Below are 17,923 nucleotides of genomic sequence, written 5' to 3' on the forward strand. Positions count from 1 at the left end.
GTGGTATAATGTCATCATTTGGTGTCCCAGGGCCACCAGATTTCGGTTTGTCAATAAGAAGACCTAATTGAGAGCGAAATCCAGAAATAATCCCCTGTTTTCTAGCTTCAAAAATATCTTTGTTGTTGCCTCTGACCTGCCAAGAACAATGTTTTTTAGAAAATAATCCTTTTTACGGTGACACTGCATCCAATGTCTGTTAAAATAACTTCGAATATTTATCAAAATAGTATGAATGCACTTCTCCCTGTTAGAATCACATGTTTCAATACATAATTTGTTCAAAACATATCTATATAGTTCATCCAAGTCGCCACTTTTATTGGCAAGTATTGGAAATAGATCACGGCGCGAAATCACCGGTAGCGGTTCTGAGTCTGAAAAAAATTAACCACATGCAGAGCGGTCAGTAGGAGCAAATGAAACTAGGTTAGTCTTAAAGTGCACACTTAAACCTACATTCTGACATAAAAATAAATGTGACTCTATGTGACTCTGCTGTTATAAGTCAACGTTTACTTTGATAAATAGTTTTAAAAAATCGCATTTCCCGCCGTTAAGTTAACACGCCGTTTCTAAAATTTCAAAGTTATTATGAACATCAAATTTACATAATAATTATCTACCAACCTTGTTCTTCATTTTCCATTTCAGAATCACGAAATGTTTCACTCCCAGAACACAGAAAAAAGCTTGCTTCTTACACTATTTCAGCTTGGCTGAGCAATAAAACTGGTTATGGAGTGGAATCCTCGTCAACATCATTGTGTGACGTCCTTATGTTTAGTGTCAAAGCTTCTTTCTCGTAGATAAGCATTCTGTGATTCATTAGCAACAATTTGAGGTAGGAAACGCATAAAAATGAGAACATGTGAAAATTGAATTTGTTCCGGCTAGAATCGCAATCCGACCCACTGTGGACTGGTGAGAATGACACCACTGGATAAAACCCTATTCGCTACCAGTCATCGTGTCCTCCTTTCCGAAGGTCGATTCCAAATATGCCTCCATTCGTCTCTATCTTTCCAAGCTTTATTCCTCTATATTTTATTTTTTTCAGTTATTTAACGACGCTGTATCAACTACAAGGTTATTTAGCGTCGATGAGATTGGTGATTGCGAGATGGTATTTGCGAGATAAGGCCGAGGATTCGCCATAGATTACCTGGCATTCACATTACGGTTGGGGAAAATCTCGGAAAAAACCCAAACAAGTAATCAGCCCAAGCGGGGATCGAACCTGCGCCCGAGCGCAACTTCAGACCGGCAGGCAACCCCCTTAACTGACTGAGCCACGCCGGTGGCCTTTTCCTGTTTATTTCATCCCACTTGTATCCCTGTCCTTTTAAGTTCTTCTGAATTTGATCCATCCATCTTTCCCGTGGTCTTCCCATTGGTCGTCTTCCTTTCACTTTTAAATTTAATATTCTCTTTGAAAACTTTCCCTGTCCATTCTTTTAAGGTGTCCAAACCATTTTAAGCTCTTATTTTCTAATTTCCAAGGCGTAATTGTACGACTAATAATTCAAATGCAGTAGCAGACGGTGGGTTTGAAAGTTGAAGCCAAGACGTGAATGATGAGAATATAAAAATATAAGGCCTGTGACGTCCTCATTACCATGCGCAGAATTTATAGATTTTAAGAAATTAAAATTAGGTTTTCCGATTTATGTTTTAGGATTTTGAAAAAATATGTTTAGGAATTTACATGATTTTAGGGGGAAAAAATATATATATAAACAACATACTGTTAATATTTTACAACGGCCTGGTAAAGATTGGCATTCTTTGGGACACATTAAGTCCTAACCTACGAATTAGGTCTTTTTAGGTCATATTACATTTAATAATGTTATTCTTTGCTACATAAAACCAACAAGAAAAACAATATTTCGAGAGTAACGAGATGGCAACAAAATTGGTTCGAACCTAAGAATCCGGGTCTTGCTCATTACTATTACATAGCCTAATTTTACAGCAAATTAACTGGACGTTCCTCTTTCTTCGCAAACCGATCAAATAGGCCACAACATACTGAATAACTGCTACTACAAGAAGCTAGAGACAAATCTGCATTTGTTTCTAAACTCTCGATATATTTAAAATACTGTATACCTAAGTAAATACATCTCGTAACACAAAAGAATAAAATAACAAGAACACCCGCAAACAAGAGAAAATCTAACAACATAAATGAAAACTTTTACGCAGGGAGAGAAAACTAACAACACGTTACTCAATTTTCTAAAACCAAGAAGAGAGAAAGAGAGAGAGCTTCCGAATACAGCCGAAACCGGCCGTGACTAAGCAGTACAGTTCTCAGCGGTGGCTAGGACGCCTCCAAATCGGCTCCCTTCGCGCGTTCTAGTCAAGTTTAAACACTCTTCTAACCAGCTATCTTATTGGTTGAACTGATGTTGTCATGGTTACCGGGGAGTAGCGTCATGTAGCCGACTCCTCTCTCCCGCTCTCACATAGACACTGCTGGCTGCTTGATGTCGACTATACAGAGTCCGTGGATATACCAAAGTAGCGCAATCACCCAGTTGGCCGCCATTGTTTATCCTTTCGAACACGCTTGGGCTAGGAATATTTAAAGTAAAACTCAGATATTTTTAATTTGAAGGGCGAAAACTTCTAAAGGATCTTCTTACAGTTTAGAACATTATTGTCAGCCAACTTACCAATGTATAAAAACTCCATTTAATAATTATTATAGCATAAATACGCATTTAAGTGTTCAATACACTCCTTCATAAACATCACAGTTATAGGTATTACAACAACATGAACTTAATAAATTACAAGTAAAAAATGAAAACAACAATGTTGCAAATAAAATAACAATAATCTAAACATTTCCAACTGCTATCCTCTTGCAAACTCTCCGGCTTCCGCATATAAGGGGACACTATATTGAAATTAGTTTTAAGAGTTTACAATAGCGGAATCAATAACTACCACACTTACGAAGCTAGATTCACCAAGTTTTGATCACTGGTGTATCTGCTTAATAGGAACAAATATATAAAATTTCATCCGCCTATGATAAGTGATTTGCATTTCATTAATATTTTATTGAAATATTGAACCGCTTTATATAAAAAGTCGCTTGCATTACAATTGACATTATTGACATTCACTTATATGGATCCTTACATACATGGAATCAAAGCTTACTATAGGGGTTTGCTGTAAAATTAATCAGTAAATTACTAGAATTTTTTATTATAAAATAAAAAATAAAATTAATAGCCTTAAAGATTCCTACTAATTTACCCATTCACTGTACAGAAAATTCCAATAGTAATGTTTGTTCCAATGTATATAAAGAATCATATAAGTGAATATCAATTAAAAATAATGTAAATTGTGGCGCAAGGGACTTTTTATATAAAGCAATACAATATTTTATTAAGTCATTAATAAAATGCAAACCACTTACCATAGACGGACAAAATTTTGTACGTGTGTTATTATTAACCAGATATACTAGTGATAAACATTTTGTGAATTTAGCTTTAAAAATATGGAAGTTAGTAATTTCAGTACCGGTATAGACTAATGTCCCCAAGGACACACTGATGTGAGATTTGGTCAAAAAAATCGTTTCTTTGTTTTTATCTTTAAAAATTTGTTTGTGGTCTAAAGATGCCCTTTTCATGGCCATACGACCGGTCTGTCAGCTGTTTAGAGTCACATTTTTGAAAGGCTGAGGGCTCTGACTGTTAATTTAAATGCTCCGTCCACGCCGTCCACTCTGAATTCTGCGACCATTTTGGAAATTACGCTGCATTATTATTTATCATATTAGATTTCCGATTGATCTTCTCGACTTCTCGAAATATTTCTTCATACTGTAGAATCCAACAGATGTTAGGCATACTTCAAAGGCTGCTTTCCTTTGAAAGATATTCAGTTACAAAGGAGAGCACAACTCTTGTCTAAAGGAAAATTGCACTTATAGCAACGAGTTAAAAAGAGAGAGATTCTTCTCTTTCTAACTGGTTGGCTAATAGCCATAACAACGTGTTTTCCAAGCTTGAGTTTTGTTTGTGATACAAGAAATATTTGCAAGTTTCTAACAGTTTTATTATTAGTGTTATAATACCGTCTACAGTCTATAGTGATAGTGATTTGTAAATAATATTTATCTAGTATAGCGTTTTCATAAGTTTACATAGATTTTTTTTCAGTCGTCATCTTTATTTACTAGTGTAGGTTAGGTGTGCACAATGGTAGTGTATATAAGGGTTTGTTCTGCATATAATATGCTAGGTCTATAGGCTAAGTTTCAAAATGCCTAGATTCATTATTATCAGCCCAAACTTTGAAGTCAATTTTCTCCACTTTAATTTTCTGTAAATTTGCATTGCTATAAATGCTGCTCTTTCTACAGATTTTGACTACATGCATGATTTTTTGTAAATGTTTTTGAATATGTTTTTAACAAAATTTACCATCAGGATTATACCCAACACTCATATTTTTTGTTGTTGTTTAGTCAACTGTCCGAAGACAGGTTTGAACCTCATAAGTAACACCAAAAAGGCATCACTCATGAGACAACTAGGCCAGGAGATAATGGGGTAGGGTGGCCAGTTCCTTTCTCCCTCCAATGCATACTTCGCCGATTAGCTACATATTCCACTAATCAGACTTCAGATGCATACAAACAATTGTTCTTCCTCTGACACATATCATCAAGTGAGATGTACTGCCTGATTATATATATATATATATATATATATATATATATATATATATATATATGTTGAATGTTATGTTTTATTTAACGACGCTCGCAACTGCAGAGGTTATATCAGCGTCGCCAGATGTGCCGGAATTTTGTCCCGCAGGAGTTCTTTTACATGCCAGTAAATCTACTGACATGAGCCTGTCGCATTTAAGCACACTTAAATGCCATCGACCTGGCCCGGGATCGAACCCGCAAACTTGGGCATAGAAGGCCAGCGCTATACTAACTCGCCAACCAGGTCGACTATATATATATATATATATATATATATATATATAAGCCAGAATATGAATAAGAGATATTTTTAATACTAATTGTTTTACGCTAGAGTTTATTTTTTTTTTCTGTTTTTTACACTTCAGTGCGTCAAATATTTTTAATTATTTTTTTAGTAAAATAAAAAGGAAAATTGTATAGTAAGTTTTGTTTCTGAAGGTCTGACACGTATCTAGACATAAATTCTGGACAAAATGTAGTAATTTTTGAAAACCTTAATTTACCCAATTTAAAATTTAAAATAAAAAAGTACAAAATTTCATAGATCTACCTAGAATAGTTTAGGAAATTGAAATTCCACATCAGTCTAACCTTAATAGGGTTTCTAGTTTCTACGGTCTTTGTATTTTCCAATCGAGCCAAACAATACAATCTTGTCACAAGAATGAATTTAGAACTTCACAAAATAATATATTATGTCATTCTTGCAAATAGCAAATAGGATTAAATTCAGAAATTCTTGACTTGAAAGGGAGAAGATGGTAAAAATTTGACACCGATCCTTATTGGTACGTGATTTTCATTTGTTTCGTGTAGAAATATCATTGCTGAAGCAACTTAAATTCTAGATTATTTTTATAAAAATATTTTGGGCCCAAATTTTGAAAAAATAAATATCAAAATACAGTCATTCATTAATCTCACAATGTATGCTCGCTTAGGTAGCGGATCGTTCCTTTTCATATTTATAGTCACTTCTTTCCTTTTTCCTTATTTCTTTCACCTTGTCACAGAGAAAACAAATGTGCGCTTTTTTCATTTCTCTGTGAACATTTCTGAACACAGCAGCACTGCATTTTTTCGCATTTAAATTACATTCTTTCCCTATACAACTGTATACTGCATAGCTCGCGCTGGACTAACAATGGCGGATTTGTCGGCATTTGCCGGCTCATACAATTGCGGTACTCTGGATATCCACGGACTCTGGACTATACAGGTTACAGCGCTATCTGTTATTTTTCAGTACGAATTATTTGTACTATGTACAGTATAGCGAGCGGGCATCACCAACAGAATGTGGTCGACTTTACGTAACTTACATCTTAGTCGTAGTGAATAATAAAATTAATATAAAAGGAAAAATGTTCGTCATTTCCTCTAACTTGTCTGTGATCTTAATTCAGCTGGAATTATTACTGCCATATTGGGTTCGATCCCAGGCGGTGACAGGATTTTTTCTCGTTGCCAAACTTTCAGAATGGCCCCGAGGTTCACTCAGCCTCCTATAAAATTGAGTACCGGGTCTTTCCCCGGGGGTAAAAGGCGGTCAGAGTGTGGTGCCGACCACACCACCTCATTCTAGTGCCGAGGTCATGGAAAGCGTGGGACTCTACCTCCATGCCCCCCCAAGTGCCTTCATGGCATGTTACGGGGATACCTTTACCTTTTTTTATTGTGTTCTGGTAAATTATTAGGGGAGGCTTGGCCTCCCTTGCCTACCCTGAAAATCCGCCGCTGTTCAAATGTCCTGAACTTGTGCATAGCTGAAAGCGCCACTACTTCAGAATATAAACAATTAGCTACTGTACCTTCCCATGTATCATTTAGGCCATCTTCGAAGGATGTATGGTGCTGGGTGTGGAACCTCCATTCGTTATATGCGTAGTCCTCGGAATCGTCGCTCCCGCTGCTTTCTGTTGTTTCTTCATATCCATCTAAAAGACAACGTAATTCTGAGTTGAAATCTTCATAATACACTGTTTGATGACTACGAAGAGGATAAATAGGTATAGCTTATTTTATTTCATGGAGTGCAGTTTCATAGAAGGACTTTGCCGACAGACCTTCTACTGCCCACTATCATAAATAAATGTCTTGCTGACGGAAATCTTATCTTCTCTTGTTAGTAACCAATCACAACCCTCGTTCAGAAGAATTGACATGCTCCCATCAAATCCACGTGGAGGCAGAGTTGTCGCATCTTTTCCGAATTCCAAGAATCCCGCCAGTCTCACTGTCTCATTTCGAGGGTCACAAGGATTTTGGCATCTGTGCAATGTTAGGACGAGGGGACAGGATGGAATTGTCAGAGGTGTTTGTGTAGGAAGTCATAAATCTGTAAGTGGGTGTTCAAAGGAGCCACCGAACTGCACTCCTTGAAATAAAATGGAGTATACTGTCACTTTTAAATTTAATATTCTCATTGACAGACTTGCCCTGTCCATTCTTTTAAGGTGTCCAAACCATTGTAAGCTCTTATTTTCTAATTTCCGAGCCATACTTGTACCAATAATAATTCAAATCTCCTGAACTTGTGCATAGCTGAAAGCGCCACTACTTCAGGATATAAACAATTAGCTACTTACCTTCTATTTGATAACGTTGTCTTTGCTCCAACTCATTAATCGCTCTCATTTTCAGCACCCATGCTCTGACGTTTCTGTTAAATGTCGCCAAAGGGTCATACTCGTTGTTCTCGTTGTCCTCTTCAGTGTGTGCGGTAGCCGTTGTCTCAGGAAATTCACTGGATGTTTCTTGTTCAGCTAGAAGACAATGTAATTCTGAGTTGAAACCTTCATAATACACTGTTTGCTAACTATGAAAAGGATAAATAGGTATAATAGTCCGGATCAGCTTACTTCTAATCCTAAGGGTGAAACCTAACCATTTTCCCCCCATTACTACATATGCTAGTGAATTATGGTGATTTTCTAGTTTGGAGGTTGAATTTTCTTTTGCCAACTTCGTTTCGAATTTCGATACTAACAAATACTACAAATGATAGTGATTTTGTAACTGGTATGTTGGCAGCTGAGACAACTATCGACAATATTTCTCGGTACTGGAGATCGATGAAATTAAAATTGTGCTAGATTTCTGAGCCAGTTACTGGAAGCTAGTGAAATTTGAACATACTAATAATTAATTAATATCAGTATTAATATTAATACATATTAGTTATTTTATGTGTTGCGTTTTGGTTATAATTCAAGATTATAGTCAGGTAAGTTTTCGAAGTTAGTACTAATAATTTTCACGTGGTCAAACAAAATATATTTTTAGATTAGGTCTTGTGAGCCAATTGTTTAGTCAAACCAATGAATATCGTATTTGCCAGACAAAATACTTGACATGTTGATCCCTTTCCCGTATAGGTTGCCTATGAAAATATGTTACAAAGCATTGAATTATTTAGAATAACCTTCCAACATAAAGTATGGTAAGTACATAAGTCATGTAGTACGAAGGATCGTGTGATATCTGGTAACAGTTGGCAACACTGACAAGACGGCAATATTTGCTGTTTAGGAACTGTTCTTATGTGACCCTCACTATACTGTCCGGCCGAATGGTTATGTTGCATCCCGGTTTGTACCACTCGTTTCTCCTGTCCTCTCTGAAAGGGCTAGTGCCTGAGTCGTTAGGCTCTTCTCTGCAAATATTTTCTATACGGGACTGGAAGTTTGCGCAGCATTATACAGTTGTTTAAAGTAATTTAAAAAAAGGTCCTCGTAAGTAAGTAAATGTCATGTGATTTCCCCCGTTTTGACGACCATGTGACAACCATTCGGATGGACAATAGCATGACAACATGTACGTCACCAAACTGTTAACAGTAAGTGAATTATAAAAGTGAAGGCTGAAAGGAAATCAAAAGATGAAGCACATATCTACGGTTACTTCTAATATAGTTATAACCTCAAAGAAAAATAAACCCAGGGAGCTGAAATAAAGGAAGTTTAGACTTTAATTACAAATGAAGTTAATTTATCCATATTCTTTTATTTACAGATGGCTCCTAAATGTTGTATGTCTGTGTGTATCAGCAATTACCAGAGTGCTATAAATGAGTGTTATGTTACAGTTCTCAAATTTATAACTGAAAAGGATAAGTTATGTGGCTAGAAGCTACTCGTATACCACAAATGTCTTCGCGTTAACAAAGCATTCAGTTGTGTGTATTAAACACTTAGGAGTAAACGAATTAGAGACGGATCTTTATTTAGTCGGATCCCCTATTATAATAACATCACCTTGGCATACAAGAAACAATAAAAATTCCAAGCAAGAAAATAATAGGCTTATTTTTAAAGTAGATTCATTGAGAGATAGTAGTATTCAATGGTTTTATGAATGTAAACGACATTTCATACAAGTTGAGAGGATGCGAAGGCATTTCTTTCCCCTTCTACTTGCCCTGATTTCGTCAGTGACAGACTGTTAGCTGTTACCTCTTATACTTGCACCCCCCCCCCCTAAGCTGTACACACTAGCAAATAAAACATTAAATATAGTACATAAGTGCACATAATATACAGTGTCACAGTTATTTGACAATTACTTGTTACAGTATATTTTAGTATCGCTCTTACAATATTTTCAACTAATAATTAAATAGGTTAAGGAGTGTTAGTTTGTATTATGAAGTCAGGGGAAGCGACACAGTGCAGAATTTCCCAGTGTGTATGCTGTAGATTAGCAACTAGCGGTGGAGAAAACTTTTATCTTCTGTTGTCAGTAACTTTTAATGTGCCTGTTAATATAAACAGCAATCAATTCAATATAAACGCTTAGTGTGGGCTTTCAAAATATAGGCTAGAGTCCCGGTAAACACTTTCAGAAATAAAATTTGTCACTATGTAGAAAGTTAATTAGTCGAACGTTTGTAAGATGGACAGTAGCACCTTTCCCTGTGTGAGTAGAGGGGTAAGCTTATCAACCAAACTGAAATGGGGTTTATAATAAAGGAACACTTTCAAGAAATCAAAATTTAGATAACATGGAAGAAGAATGGAAGACGTTAACAGACATTTTAAGAAAGATTGCACTTGAAAATATTGGCCTAAAAATTCTAGGCGAAGTATAAAAACAGGGATATGGGATGAAGATATCAAAAAGGTGATAAATGATAAACGAGAAGGGTATCTCCGATTTTTACAGTTCGTGCATAATAAAAGTATGTGTATAATTTAAAATGCTAAGTCTCGTCACGAATATGGGGAGTAAACTAAGACACCATCTGGGCAATGGGTGGACATAAGAGCGCTACAACTCACTACAAATGTCTTAGCATATCAATAGTATAAGTAAGAAAACCTGACAAGTCACGTTTTACTGTTTTTACAGGACAGCAAGTTAAAAGTTTCAAGATCCATTACATTGTATTATCTTTGGTTGCGTGAGTGAGTTGTTGAAATTTTAAAGGAAAATAAACTAGAGGTGGCATACTCTGCAATTGTTTGTGAACTTAAACTAACCAGTGGCGGTTACTCGGGGGAGGGAAGGGAGGAACGTCCTCCTCAAATTTTTCTTCTTTTGAAAGTAAATACCAAATGAAACATATGCTTTGAAATTCAAGGAAGATCCGATAATTTTTAAGTTCACAGCTGTAAGAAAACCTCGGTTGATCGAGTTTTTAACGACGCGCATTCATGTGCTACCAGAAAACTGTGAGAAGGATGCGAGATTGTTTGTGTGGAGGAATGTCAATCCATTCCTCCTTTAGTGCAGAAAGCACACATAGACAACAGCGCGCTAGCGGCCAAAGAAAGAAGCAGAGTTCTCAAGCAAGTAAATGAACGGATAGGGAGGAGATCCTCCTCTGAATCAGGGCATGGGCGGGATAGAAACCGACTGGTCTTGCAGCAAGCTCGCTACCGCTGCCATATAACGATGCTGCATTCAACCAGACTATAACACATCTAGGAGGAAACACAATAAAAACAGTTTTAACGCAAAGCTATGAAAGACACCATGTAATTTTTTTTTAAATATAGATCAAAATATATTATTCATTGCACTTTATAAAAGCTACTATTCATGGTTTGAAACTTTCGAGGATATCTGAAAGTTGAAGTTGGATTTATATAAAACAAAGAGGAAGTAGTTCTACATTAGTATTGCAGATCTTTTTGGCCCCTGAAATTCACTTCCATTCATTGTCTGCTAGACAGGACAACAGCCAAGTTGTCAGTTTTGCACAAATATCTTTGAAATTGAAAGTACTGCAAACTACATTATTTTTAACATAAAAAAATTAATCAGCCACTGGCAGCTTTGAACAGTAATGGTAGTATGACTTTACAAGAAATGACATTCTTTAAAATCATGTGATATTGAACTTGTAAACTGTACATATGTGACAACCCAGACCACGTGGGTGGGTGCAGTTTTCTCGCTTTCCTAAGAGATTATTTCTCATTCAGGTTACGTGTTAGTAGGTGGTCTCTTCCAACACGTGTGATGCTGTGGTGTGCATGAAAAATGCTGTGAGGTTGTGAATTTCCTTGTAATTGTTAATTTGTGCAATTATTTAACAATGAATGGAAGTGAAAACATATTATATTTTGGACAATTTAGGAAACTCAGTTTACAAAAACAGATTATTGCTATACAAAAGGGAGGAAGGCCAACCCCAACCCCAACACTACCTGGTCTTACATGTATGCGTATAAGCTAATTTGTAGCATGTTTCTCTCAAGAAGGTATCATTTTGCGCTGTTAATTTCTTTCCTCCTCTTAAGAAATATGCAGGAGCCGCCATTGAAACTAACATTTCCTACCACTACTTCCTCTCTATTCGCAAGGGGGTAAAGACATATGTGAGAAAATCTATACGCGAAGAGTGAATGTCACAGTCGGCAGTTTTGAAAATGAAAAACCTTTTATTAAGGAACTGTCCCAACAATTTCGATTTTACGATGTCGTCATGGACGAGTTTCACAATCAAAATGGGAAGGTCACTCTGCACTTTAAATTACAGATGAGTAGTTAATTTTTTTTTTTCTAAATATTCAATGTATTTAGTTACTGCTTTCCTACTTTGAAATATTACTACGCGGCACTGTTGTGAACAATAACTTACCTGCAGGAGGAGCCGGAGTAGATGGTATGGTCTGCGTCCTTGCATGGTTGTTTTCGATCATCTTGGTTACCTGTGTTGCTGCGTCGGTCTTCTTTTTCGTCACTGCTGTTTCTATGAGAAAAAAAAAAGTAATAGGCCCTTGAATATTCTAATTTCCAGATACAATAAACTGCGCATACTTAGAGACATAGAGCATAGGTCACAAGCTATCGCTAAGGGACTTATTGAAATTCTTTCTATTTCGAGTGTTGTAGTATACCGTTCTGAAATGCACTTGAGAAAATACGAAGAAATTGGATTTGTTGTATGATATCACGGCCGACTTGATGCTCGCTTCGCTTCTCCTTTACCGGCCTTGACAATTCATTTTGATCCCTGTGTTAAAGCTGTAATCGAGAAAATATGAAATTCCCGCCAGATGACACTGACTCCCAAGGTTCACTGAGGAATGTGTGTATGGTTTCTTGTACGATTATAATTAGTAATATTGCGTTTCTTTCTACTGGTATGAGAGTTTATTGTGATATAATTCAAAATGACATATTATTGTGTACTATATTGTGCTTCGAATAGAAAAAAAGAGTGGAGGAGCAATATCATTCCACGAATTTTCGAGTGACAGGGAAAGATGATTATATTTCGTGACCATAATATTGTACGAAATAGAAATATAAAAATTGGAGTTGTATCCTGCGAAGAGGTGGAAAAATTCAAATATTTTATTTTACTTTAGTAGGTTATTTTACGACGCTTTAACAACATCTTAGGCTATTTAGCGTCTGCATGAGATGAAGGTGATAATGCCGGTGAAGTGAGTCCAAGGTCCAACACCGAAAGTTACCCAGCATTTGCTCATATTGGGTTGAGGGAAAACCTCGGAAAAACCTCAACCAGGTAACTTTTCCCGAACGGGAATCGAACCCGGGCCACCTGGTTTCGCAGCTAGACGCGCTAACCATTACTCCACAGGTGTGGACAAAAATTCAAATATCTTGGAGCAACAGTGACAAATATAAATGATACTCGGGAGAAAATTAAACGCAGAATAAATATGGGAATGCCTCTTATTATTCGGTTGAGAAGCTTTTGTCATCTAGTCTGCTGTCAAAACATCGGAAAGTTATAATCTATAAACACAGTTATATTACCGGTTGTTCTGTATGGTTGTGAAACTTGGACTCTCATTTTGAGAGAGAAACAGAGATTAAGGGTGTTTGAGAATAAGGTTCTTAGAAAAATATTTGGAGTTAAGAGCGATGGAATTAAAGGAGAATGGAGGAAGTTACATAACGCAGAACTGCACGCATTGTATTCTTCACCTGACATAATTAGGAACATTAAATCCAGACGTTTGAGATGGACAGGGCATGTAGTATGTATGGGCGAATTCAGATATGCATATAGAGTGTTAGTTGGGAGGCTTGAGGAAATAAGACCTTTGGGGAGGCCGAGACGTAGATGGGAGGTTAATATTAAAATGGATTTGAGGGAGGTGGGATATGATGATAGGGACTGGATTAATCTTGCATAGGATAGGGACCGATGGCGGGCTTATGTGAGGGCGGCAATGAACCTCCGTGTTCCTTAAAAGCCATAAGTAAGTATGTAAGGGAAAGATGCGGAAATGGCATAAAGTGATTTCATGCCGAGACCTTGTTCCTAAAGCAACTCCCCATATTCAGTCGTTTGTAGTTTACATTTCAGGGAAGAAGATTATTCTAATAAAACTAAATGCTGTGCCAACAATATTCCCTCATTATCCTAGGTATAAAGTGACACGTATCAGAAGATCATGACGAACAGTTACTAAAACTGATCTCCCTCCACCCAAGAAACGCAAATCTTTTAGTAATATTGGTTTTTCACTATTTGAACAAGATGTTCCGAGTGGCTCAGCATCGGTTAATAACATTCCCTTCTTGCCAGTTGAAAATGACCATAAAGCGACGCAAATAGACGTTGTCAACTTTGTGGAGCTAAAAAGAAATAATTAACAGACTGAATGTGAAAATTACACAACTTAATCAGGTGTTACAAGAGAAGCAAGATGGGATAACGAAAACAACCGAAAAACTCCAACTAATTGAAAGAGATCCATTACATGAAGAACAGGAAAATGTATGGAAAGAGGCCGATGAAGGCAGTATTCATTCAAAATTGATTCTAGACCAGCTGCTTAATCAACGAAAGAGAATACCAAACAAGAATATATTAGAAAATTTGTGTTCAGAAATTGAGCCGTTACTGTGTAGATGCCCTCTCTTGCAATGCCAATTTCTGATGAAGACGGCCAAAACCGACTTGCTAATATCATTACTGTGAAATTTGTTAGGCCCCCTTCTAGATAACATTGCAGCAGCTTTAACTGAAAAGCTTGTTCCTTCGAAGAATGCGGCTTATAATCCACTAAGTCGCAAAATCTTGGAACTATGATTCTTGAATCTGCACTATCAAGTGGAATGTATCAGTGCAGTGAGTGAAATTATAAAACTCAGTACAAGTTATTGTAAATAATTACCCTAGTGATTACTTTGAAATCGCAATTTAGCGTAGGGGTGCTACTCAGCGAATGAACTACAAAATTACGCCTCTGTCATCATGTTACTTAAACTGAACAGGTTACTATGTGGTACCTTCCCTGCTTTTAAACTCACGCTTTTACCATAATTAACAGAAGTAAACATAATAATACTTATTATTTTCTTATTTATTATTTATAAGTGTTATTATTACTCTTTAATCATTTATTTTAATTCATATTGAGTATTTCTTCTGTGAACACCAGAGCTTGGCAGAGAGCGCCTCGTGGTGGAATTGAGAAATTATCCAATTTCAAGAAAATATTACTATTGTCAAGGCCGTATACAAAAAACCGAAGGGAACATCAAGTCGCCCGTGGTGATATAAACGACCCAGTTGAGAAGGACAGAACTGAAAATTTAAAGTTTTGAGGAAATACATTTTATAGCAATATGTTGCTGTGAGAAACCAAAGGATCGTTGAAATTACTCCAGAATTCTGTTAATAATGTTTCATATAGCTATACTATAAGTTTCAATTAATTAAAATGTCTTAAATGGATTTCAAAGAGATGCGCTATCACCTTTACTTTTTAACTATGCTCTAGAGTATGCTATTAGGAAAGTCCAGGATAACAGAGAGGGTTTGGAATTGAACGGGTTACATGAGCTGCTTGTCTATGTGGATGGTGTGAATATGTTAGAAGAAAATCCACAACGATTAGGGAAAATACGGGAATTTTACTTGAAGATAGTAAAGAGGTAGGTTTGGAAGTAAATCCCGAAAAGACAAAGTAGGCTATATGATTATGACTCGTGATGAGAATATTGTACTAAATGGAAATATGTTGTTGTTGTTGTCTAGTGCCTTGCATTTGGCAATGAAGCCATTAGCAGTCGTGCTTTCCAATACTTTTGAACTGTAGTTTCTTCTGATCTTAATGTTTCACAGGTCTTCAAGTGGTCTTCATTCATTTCTGCTGGATCGTTACACAAGACACATATGGGTGAAGCTGAGATACCTGTTCTGTAGAGATGACTTGCTAGACAGTCATGATTTGTCAATAGTCTGAAGGCTGCAACTGCTGTTTTCCTTGGTCTCTGGGGGATTATATCTGGGTAGGAAAGTAGTGTAATCCATTTTTTGTCTTTAGCATTTGATTCTATTTCTTGTAGGTATGAATGAGAAAATTTTGTAGTGATCAAGCGTTTTATTGAGGAATATGAGAAATTAAATTTAGATTTTTGTTTTATTGTTGTGCCTTTCTTGGCAAGTGTGTCTGCTGTTTCATTCCCAATGACTCCACAGTGTGCTGGAATCCATTGAACACGGACAATCTTATTAACTTTCGGAGTTGTGTTAACATTTTGTAGCATTCTCTTATTTTTGTTGACTTCTTTGTAGCATTCGAACATATTCCCTGAATTGCAGCTTTAGAATCTGAAAGAATTACTGTCTTGTTATATTTATTTAAGGGAAGATTTAATAATTGTCGGAGAGCAATGTGTATAGCCTCTATTTCACCATCATAATTTGTTGTGTCTCTGCCAACAGAATGATAAAAGGAAAAATGTGTACATGTAACTCCAGCTCGAGTAAGGTTTTCTGTGGTTGTGGAAATATAAAAATGGTAAATTTACCCTTTGAAGAGGTGGAAAAATTCAAATACCTGGGAGCAACAGTAACAAATATAAATTATACTCGGGAGGAAATTTAACACAGAATAAATATGGGAAATACATGTTATTATTCGGTTGAGAAGCTTTTATCATCCATTCTGCTGTCAAAAAAATCTGAAAGTTAGTATTTATAAAACAGTTATATTACCGGTTCTTCTTTATGGTTGTGAAACTTGGACTCTCACTTTAAGAGAGGAACATAGGTTAAGGGTGTTTGAGAATAAGATTCTTAGGAAAATATTTGGGGCTAAGAGGGATGAAGTTACAGGAGAATGGAGAAAGTTACATAACACAGAACTGCACGCATTGTATTCTTCATTTGACATAATTAAGAACATGAAATCCAGACCTTTGAGATGGGCAGCGCATGTAGCACATATGGGCGAATCCAGAAATGCATATAGAGTGATAGTTGGGAGGCCGGAGGGAAAAAGACCTTTGGGGAGGCCGAGACGTAGATGGGAGGATAATATTAAAAGGATTTGAAAGATGTGAGATATGATAGAGACTGGATTAATCTTGCTGAGGATAAGGACCGATGGCGGGCTTATGTGAGGGCGGCAATGAACCTCCAGGTTTCTTAAAAGCCAGTAAGTATGTAAGTAAATATTCATGCATTTAGTTACTGCTTTCCTACTTTGAAATATTACTATGCGGCACTGTTGTGAACAATAACTTACCTGCAGGAGCAGTAGTTGGTGTTGTCTGCGTCCCTGCGTTGGTTGTCATCATCACCTCGGGCAGCTGTGTTGCTGCGTCCTTCTTCCCCTTCCTCACTGCTGTTTATATAAGAAAAAAGTAATAGGCCCTTGAATATTCTAATTTCCAGATACATTAAACTGCGCATGGTCAGAGACATAGGGCATAGATCACAAGCTATCGCTAAGGGACTTAGGCCTACTGAAATTCGTTCTGTTTCGAGTGCTGTATTATATCGTTCTGAAATGCAGTAGAGAAAATACGAAGAAAATGGATTTGTTGAATAAGTGATATAAATGACCCATTTGAGAAGGAAACAACTGACAATTTAAAGTTTTGAGGAAACTACATTTTAAACCTATATGTTTCTGTGAGAAACCAAAGGATCGTTGAAATTACTCCAGAATTCTGTTAATATTTCATATAGCTATATTATAAGTTTCAATTAAGTAAAATGTGTTAATTGAATTTCAAGGAGATGCACTATCACCTTTACTTTTTAACTTTGCTCTAGAGCAGCGGTCATCAAAACACTGCACGCTTGGGCTAGCGTCGCTTACCCGCGGACAAGACACAGCCCTAGCGTGCAATCGTCGCTGCTGGCGGGTATACTGTCTCTCTATCCCTTCTGCACGACGGAGCAGAGTTCCTTACCCTCCATGCACTCTACCCATTTCAGCGAATGCTGACGACCACTGCTCTAGAGTATGCCATTAGGAAAGTCCAGGATAACAGAGAGGGTTTGGAATTGAACGGGTTACATAAGCTGCTTGTCTATGGGGATGACGTGAATTTGTTAGGCGAAAATCCACAAACGATTAGGAAAAATACGGGAATATTAATTAAAGGAAGTAAAGAGATAGGTTTGAAAGTAAATCCCGAAAAGACAAAGTAAATGCTTATGTCTCGTGACGAGAATATTGTACGAAATGGAAATATAAAAATTGGATATTTATCTTTCGAAGAGGTGGAAAAATTCAAATATCTTGGAGCAACAGTAACAAATATAAATTATACTGGGGAAGAAATTAAACACAGAATAAATATGGGAAATGCCTGTTATTATTCGGCTGAGAAGCTTTTATCATCCAGTCTGCAGTCAAAAAATCTGAAATTTAGTATTTATAAACAGTTATATTACCGGTTGTTCTTTATGGTTGTGAAACTTGGAATCTCACTTTG

The 17,923-nt window shown here is 36.6% G+C and overlaps 1 long non-coding RNA gene across 1 annotated transcript in view; it reads left to right on the forward strand.

Annotated features, from left to right (window-relative positions):
• The first annotated feature begins 4,040 nt into the window (after positions 1-4,040).
• Positions 4,041-17,923, forward strand: part of LOC138696178 (uncharacterized) — a 54,812-nt gene continuing 40,929 nt past the window's right edge. The window contains exon 1 of the long non-coding RNA XR_011331270.1: positions 4,041-4,253. This is a non-coding gene — a long non-coding RNA (uncharacterized lncRNA). The remainder of the gene's footprint in view (positions 4,254-17,923) is intronic.

The sequence above is a fragment of the Periplaneta americana genome, chromosome 3, assembly GCF_040183065.1.
Source record: "Periplaneta americana isolate PAMFEO1 chromosome 3, P.americana_PAMFEO1_priV1, whole genome shotgun sequence".
NCBI classification, from domain to species: domain Eukaryota; kingdom Metazoa; phylum Arthropoda; class Insecta; order Blattodea; family Blattidae; genus Periplaneta; species Periplaneta americana.